This window comes from Oncorhynchus nerka, unplaced genomic scaffold, assembly GCF_034236695.1.
Source record: "Oncorhynchus nerka isolate Pitt River unplaced genomic scaffold, Oner_Uvic_2.0 unplaced_scaffold_1312, whole genome shotgun sequence".
NCBI lineage: Eukaryota > Metazoa > Chordata > Actinopteri > Salmoniformes > Salmonidae > Oncorhynchus > Oncorhynchus nerka.
Window position 1 is genome coordinate 60,921 of NW_027040030.1, and position 6,139 is coordinate 67,059.

The window sequence follows — 6,139 nt, forward strand, 5'->3', positions numbered from 1 at the left end:
AGTCATTTAGCAGACGCTCTTATCCAGAGCGACTTACAAATTGGTGCATTCACCTTATGACATCCAGTGGAACAGCCACTTTACAATAGTGCATCTAAATCTTTTAAGGGGGGTGAGAAGGATTACTTTATCCTATCCTAGGTATTCCTTAAAGAGGTGGGGTTTCAGGTGTCTCCGGAAGGTGGTGATTGACTCCGCTGTCCTGGCGTCGTGAGGGAGTTTGTTCCACCATTGGGGGGCCAGAGCAGCGAACAGTTTTGACTGGGCTGAGCGGGAACTGTACTTCCTCAGTGGTAGGGAGGCGAGCAGGCCAGAGGTGGATGAACGCAGTGCCCTTGTTTGGGTGTAGGGCCTGATCAGAGCCTGGAGGTACTGAGGTGCCGTTCCCCTGAGGTGCCGTTCCCCTCACAGCTCCGTAGGCAAGTTTCCGAAGCCACTCCTGTGTTATCTTGGCTGTGTGCTTAGGGTCGTTGTCCTATTGGAAGGTGAACCTTCGCCCCAGTCTGAGGTCCTGAGGCTCTGGAGCAGGTTTTCATCAAGGTTCTCCCATCTCCACAGAGGAACCCTGGAGCCATTAGGGTTGTTGGTCAACTCCCTGACCAAGGCCCTTCTCCTTAGTTTGGTCAGGCGGCCTCCAGCCCGGAGCCCCCAGTCCAGGGCCCGCGACGAGGGTCCCCGCACCGGAGGTGCCACCAAAGTGGTGAGCCAGTGGTGGAGCGGAGTCTGCGTCCCGGAGCCGCCACCGCGGATGGATGCCCACCCAGACCCTCCCCTATAGGTTCAGGTTTTGTGGCCGGAATCTGCACATTTGGGGGTGGGTACTGTCACTCCCTGATTGGGAACCATACTTAGGTAGCCCTTTTCCCTCCTTTCTGTGTGGGAAGTTGTCTTTGTTTGTTGGCACTATAGCCTTAAGCTTCACGGTTGTTTTTGTCGGCGTCATAAAAAGGAAGTTCCAGTTCTTTCAACAGCCGTGACAGAACTTTCCACCACCAAAGGACCAAGCATCGTGGTAAAGAGGTTGTGTTATTTATTCGAGGTACTCCTCACTCTTTTGTTTGGGTTTCTGCCCTGTGTTTGTTCGTCCCCGTGCCTTTACACGGCACGCTGTAAAGGCACGGGGAAATAAAAACCCCTATTACGCATTCCTGCGCCTGTCTCCCAATGCATTTGGGAAATAAAACCCCCTATTACCCGTTCCTGCGCCTGTCTCCCAATGCATTTATTCCAGTGTGACAGCTGCAGACATTTTTTGGTACCCTTCCCCAGATCTGTGCCTCGACACAATCTGGTCTCGGAGCTCAACGGACAATTCCTTCGACCTCGTGGCTTGGTTTTTTCTCTGACATGCATTGTCAACTGTGAGACCTTATCTAGACAGGTGTGTGCCTTTCCAAATCATGTCCAATCAATTGAATTTACCACAGATGGACTCCAATCATGTAGTTGAATCATCTCATGGATGATCAATGGAAACAGGATGCACTTGAGCTCAATTTCGAGTTTCATAGCAAAGGGTCTGAATACTTATGTAAATAAGTTATTTTATTTTATATTCTTAAATAAATTTGCCACAATTTACAGAACCAGTCAAAAGTTTGGGCAACCCTACTCATTCCAGGGTTTTTCATTATTTTTTACTATTTTTTACATTGTAAAACTATGAAGTAACAGATATGGAATCATGTAGAATCAGTAACGAAAGAAGTGTTAAACAAATCAAAATATATTTTATACTTGAGATTCTTCAAAGTAGCCACCCTTTGTCTTGACATTCTCTCAACCAGCTTCATGAGGTAGTCACCTGGAATGCATTTCAATGAACAGGTGTGCCTTGGTAAAAGTTAATTTGTGGAATTTATTTCCATCTGAGTGCTTTTTGAGCCAATCAGTTGTGTTGTGACAAGGTAGGGGTGGTTTCCAGAAGATAGCCCTATTTGGTAAAAAATACCAAAATCAGTATTATGGCAAGAACAGCTCAAATAAGCAAACAGAAATGACAGTCCATCATTACTTTAACACATGAAGGTCAGTCAATACGGAACATTTCAAGAACTTTGAAAGTTTCTTCAAGTGCAGTCAAAAAAAAACATCAAACGCTATAATGAAACTGTCTCTCATGAGGACCGCCACAGGAAAGGAAGACCCAGAGTTCCCTCTGCTGCAGATGATAAGTTCAACAGAGTTAACTGCACCTCAGATTGCTTCCCAAATAAATACTTCACAGAGTTCAAGTAACAGACACATCTCAACATCAACTGTTCAGAGGAGACTGTGTGAATCAGGCCTTCATGGTTGAATTGCTGCAAAGAGACAACTACTAAAGGATACCAATAAGAAGAAGAGATTGTTTGGGCAAAGAAACACGAGCAATGGACATTAGACCTGTGGTTCCAACCGCTGTGTCTTTGTGAGATGCAGAGTAGGTGAACGGATGATCTCCGCATGTGTGGTTCCCACCGTGAAGCATGGAGGAGGAGGTGTGCTGGAGTGGGGGTGCTTTGCTGGTGACACTGTCAGTGATTTATTTAGAATTCAAGGCACACTTAACCAGCATGGCTACCACATAATTCTGCAGTGATATGCCATCCCATCTGGTTTGGGCTTAGTGGGACTATCATTTGTTTTTCAACAGGACAATGACCCAAAACACAACTCTAGGCTGTGTAAGGGCCATTTGACCATGGACAGTGATGGAATGCTGCATCAGATGACCTGGCCTCCACAATCACCCGACCTCAACCCAATTGAGATGGTTTGGGATGAGTTGGACCGCAGAATGAAGGAAAAGCAGCATATGTGGGAACTCCTTCAAGACTGTTGGAAAAGCATTCATGAAGCTGGTTGAGAGAATGCCAAGAGTGTGCAAAGCTTTCATCAAGGCAAATGGTGGCTACTTTGAATAATCTCAAATCTACTTGTTTAACATATTTTTGGTTACAACATGATTTCATATGTTTTATTTCATAGTTTTGATGTCTTCACTATAGTAAAAATAAAGAAAACCCTGGAATGAGTAGGTGTGTCCAAACCGTTGACTGGTACTGTATAAAAACCTGTTTTCGCTTTGCCATTATGGGGTATTGTGATGTCATTATGGGGTATTGTGATGTCATTATGGGGTATTGTGATGTCATTATGAGTTATTGTGATGCCATCATGGGGTATTGTGATGTCATTATGGGGTATTGTGATGTCATTATGGGGTATTGTGATGTCATTATGGGGTATTGTGATGTCATTATGGGTTATTGTGATGCCATCATGGGGTATTGTGATGTCATTATGGGGTATTGTGATGTCATTATGGGGTATTGTGATGTCATTATGGGTTATTGTGTGTAGATTGATGAGGAAAATGTTTTATTTAATCAATTTTAGAATAAGGCTGTAACATAACCAAATGTGGAATAAGACAAGGGGTCTGAATACTTTCTGAATGCACTGTCAATAGTACAGTTAAACAGTACAGTTAAACAGTAGAGGTAAACAGTAGAGGTAAACAGTAGAGGTAGACAGTAGAGGTAGACAGTAGAGGTAAGCAGTAGAGGTAGACAGTAGAGGTAAACAGTAGAGGTAAACAGTAGAGGTAGACAGTAGAGGTAGACAGTAGAGGTAAACAGTAGAGGTAAACAGTAGAGGTAAACAGTAGAGGTAAACAGTAGAGGTAAACAGTAGAGGTAGACAGTAGAGGTAGACAGTAGAGGTAAACAGTAGAGGTAAACAGTAGAGGTAAACAGTAGAGGTAGACAGTAGAGGTAAACAGTAGAGGTAGACAGTAGAGGTAAACAATACAGTTAAACAGTAGAGGTAGACAGTAGAGGTAGACAGTAGAGGTAAACAATACAGTTAAACAGTAGAGGTAAACAGTAGAGGTAGACAGTAGAGGTAGACAGTAGAGGTAGAGAGGTAAACAGTAGAGGTAGACAGTAGAGGTAAACAATACAGTTAAACAGTAGAGGTAGACAGTAGAGGTAGACAGTAGAGGTAAACAATACAGTTAAACAGTAGAGGTAAACAGTAGAGGTAGACAGTAGAGGTAAACAGTAGAGGTAAACAGTAGAGGTAAACAATACAGTCAAACAGTAGAGGTAGACAGTAGAGGTAGACAGTAGAGGTAAACAGTAGAGGTAAACAGTAGAGGTAGACAGTAGAGGTAAACAGTAGAGGTAGACAGTAGAGGTAGACAGTAGAGGTAGACAATACAGTTAAACAGTAGAGGTAAACAGTAGAGGTAAACAGTAGAGGTAGACAGTAGAGGTAAACAGTAGAGGTAGACAGTAGAGGTAAACAATAGAGGTAAACAGTAGAGGTAGAAACAGGTAAACAGTAGAGGTAAACAGTAGAGGTAAACAGTAGAGGTAAACAGTAGAGGTAGACAGTAGAGGTAGACAGTAGAGGTAAACAGTAGAGGTAGACAGTAGAGGTAAACAGTAGAGGTAAACAGTAGAGGTAAACAGTAGAGGTAAACAGTAGAGGTAAACAGTAGAGGTAAACAGTAGAGGTAAACAGTAGAGGTAAACAGTAGAGGTAAACAGTAGAGGTAGACAGTAGAGGTAAACAGTAGAGGTAAACAGTAGAGGTAAACAGTAGAGGTAAACAGTAGAGGTAGACAATAGAGGTAAACAGTAGAGGTAAACAGTAGAGGTAAACAGTAGGTTAGAGGTGTTTTATATTGACATGGTGTTAACTCTCTCTCTCTCTCTGAATCCCAGCTGCATTGTGTCAGGGTGACAGGGTAAACTGTGTCTGTCTATGTAGAGCAGATAATCTCTCAAGCGTTTGCCCGTCAGGATTATAACATGTTTACCACAGGATTACAGATTAAAGGGCGGGGGAATGAACAAGTTGGCCTACATCCACCAGCCCTGTGACATCACCAGTTACATCAGGACAGCAGATAACTCTGGTGGTAGGGCACCAACACACAGCCTTCATTGACAACAGTTACATCCAGGGGAACCTGGTCCCCCAACACACAGCCTTCATTGACAACAGTTACATCCAGGGAAACCTGGTCCCCCAACACACAGCCTTCATTGACAACAGTTACATCCAGGGAAACCTGGTCCCCCAACACACAGCCTTCATTGACAACAGTTACATCCAGGGAAACCTGGTCCCCCAATACACAGCCTTCATTGACAACAGTTACATCCAGGGAAACCTGGTCCCCCAACACACAGCCTTCATTGACAACAGTTACATCCAGGGAAACCTGGTCCCCCAATACACAGCCTACCAATAAGCACATGTGTTGCAGCAGGCCCTACTTTACTATATGATTGTGTTGCAGCAGGCCCTACTTTACTACAGGCCTATATGATTGTGTTGCAGCAGGCCCTACTTTCCTACTGGCCTATATGATTGTGTTGCAGCAGGCCCTACTTTACTATATGATTGTGTTGCAGCAGGCCCTACTTAACTACAAGCCTATATGATTGTGTTGCAGCAGGCCCTACTTTCCTACAGGCCTATATGATTGTGTTGCAGCAGGCCCTACTTTACTATATGATGTGTTGCAGCAGGCCCTACTTTACTACAGGCCTATATGATTGTGTTGCAGCAGGCCCTACTTAACTACAAGCCTATATGATTGTGTTGCAGCAGGCCCTACTTTACTACTGGCCTATATGATTGTGTTGCAGCAGGCCCTACTTAACTATATGATTGTGTTGCAGCAGGCCCTACTTTCCTACTGGCCTATATGATTGTGTTGCAGCAGGCCCTAACTTTGATTATGTTGCAGCAGGCCCTACTTTACTTATTGTGTTGCAGCAGGCCCTACTTTCCTACTGGCCTATATGATGTGTTGCAGCAGGCCCTACTTTCCTACTGGCCTATATGATTGTGTTGCAGCAGGCCCTACTTTCCTACTGGCCTATATGATTGTGTTGCAGCAGGCCCTACTTTCCTACTGGCCTATATGATGTGTTGCAGCAGGCCCTACTTAACTATATGATTGTGTTGCAGCAGGCCCTACTTTCCTACTGGCCTATATGATTGTGTTGCAGCAGGCCCTACTTTCCTACTGGCCTATATGATGTGTTGCAGCAGGCCCTACTTTACTATATGATGTGTTGCAGCAGGCCCTACTTAACTACAAGCCTATATGATGTGTTGCAGCAGGCCCTACTTT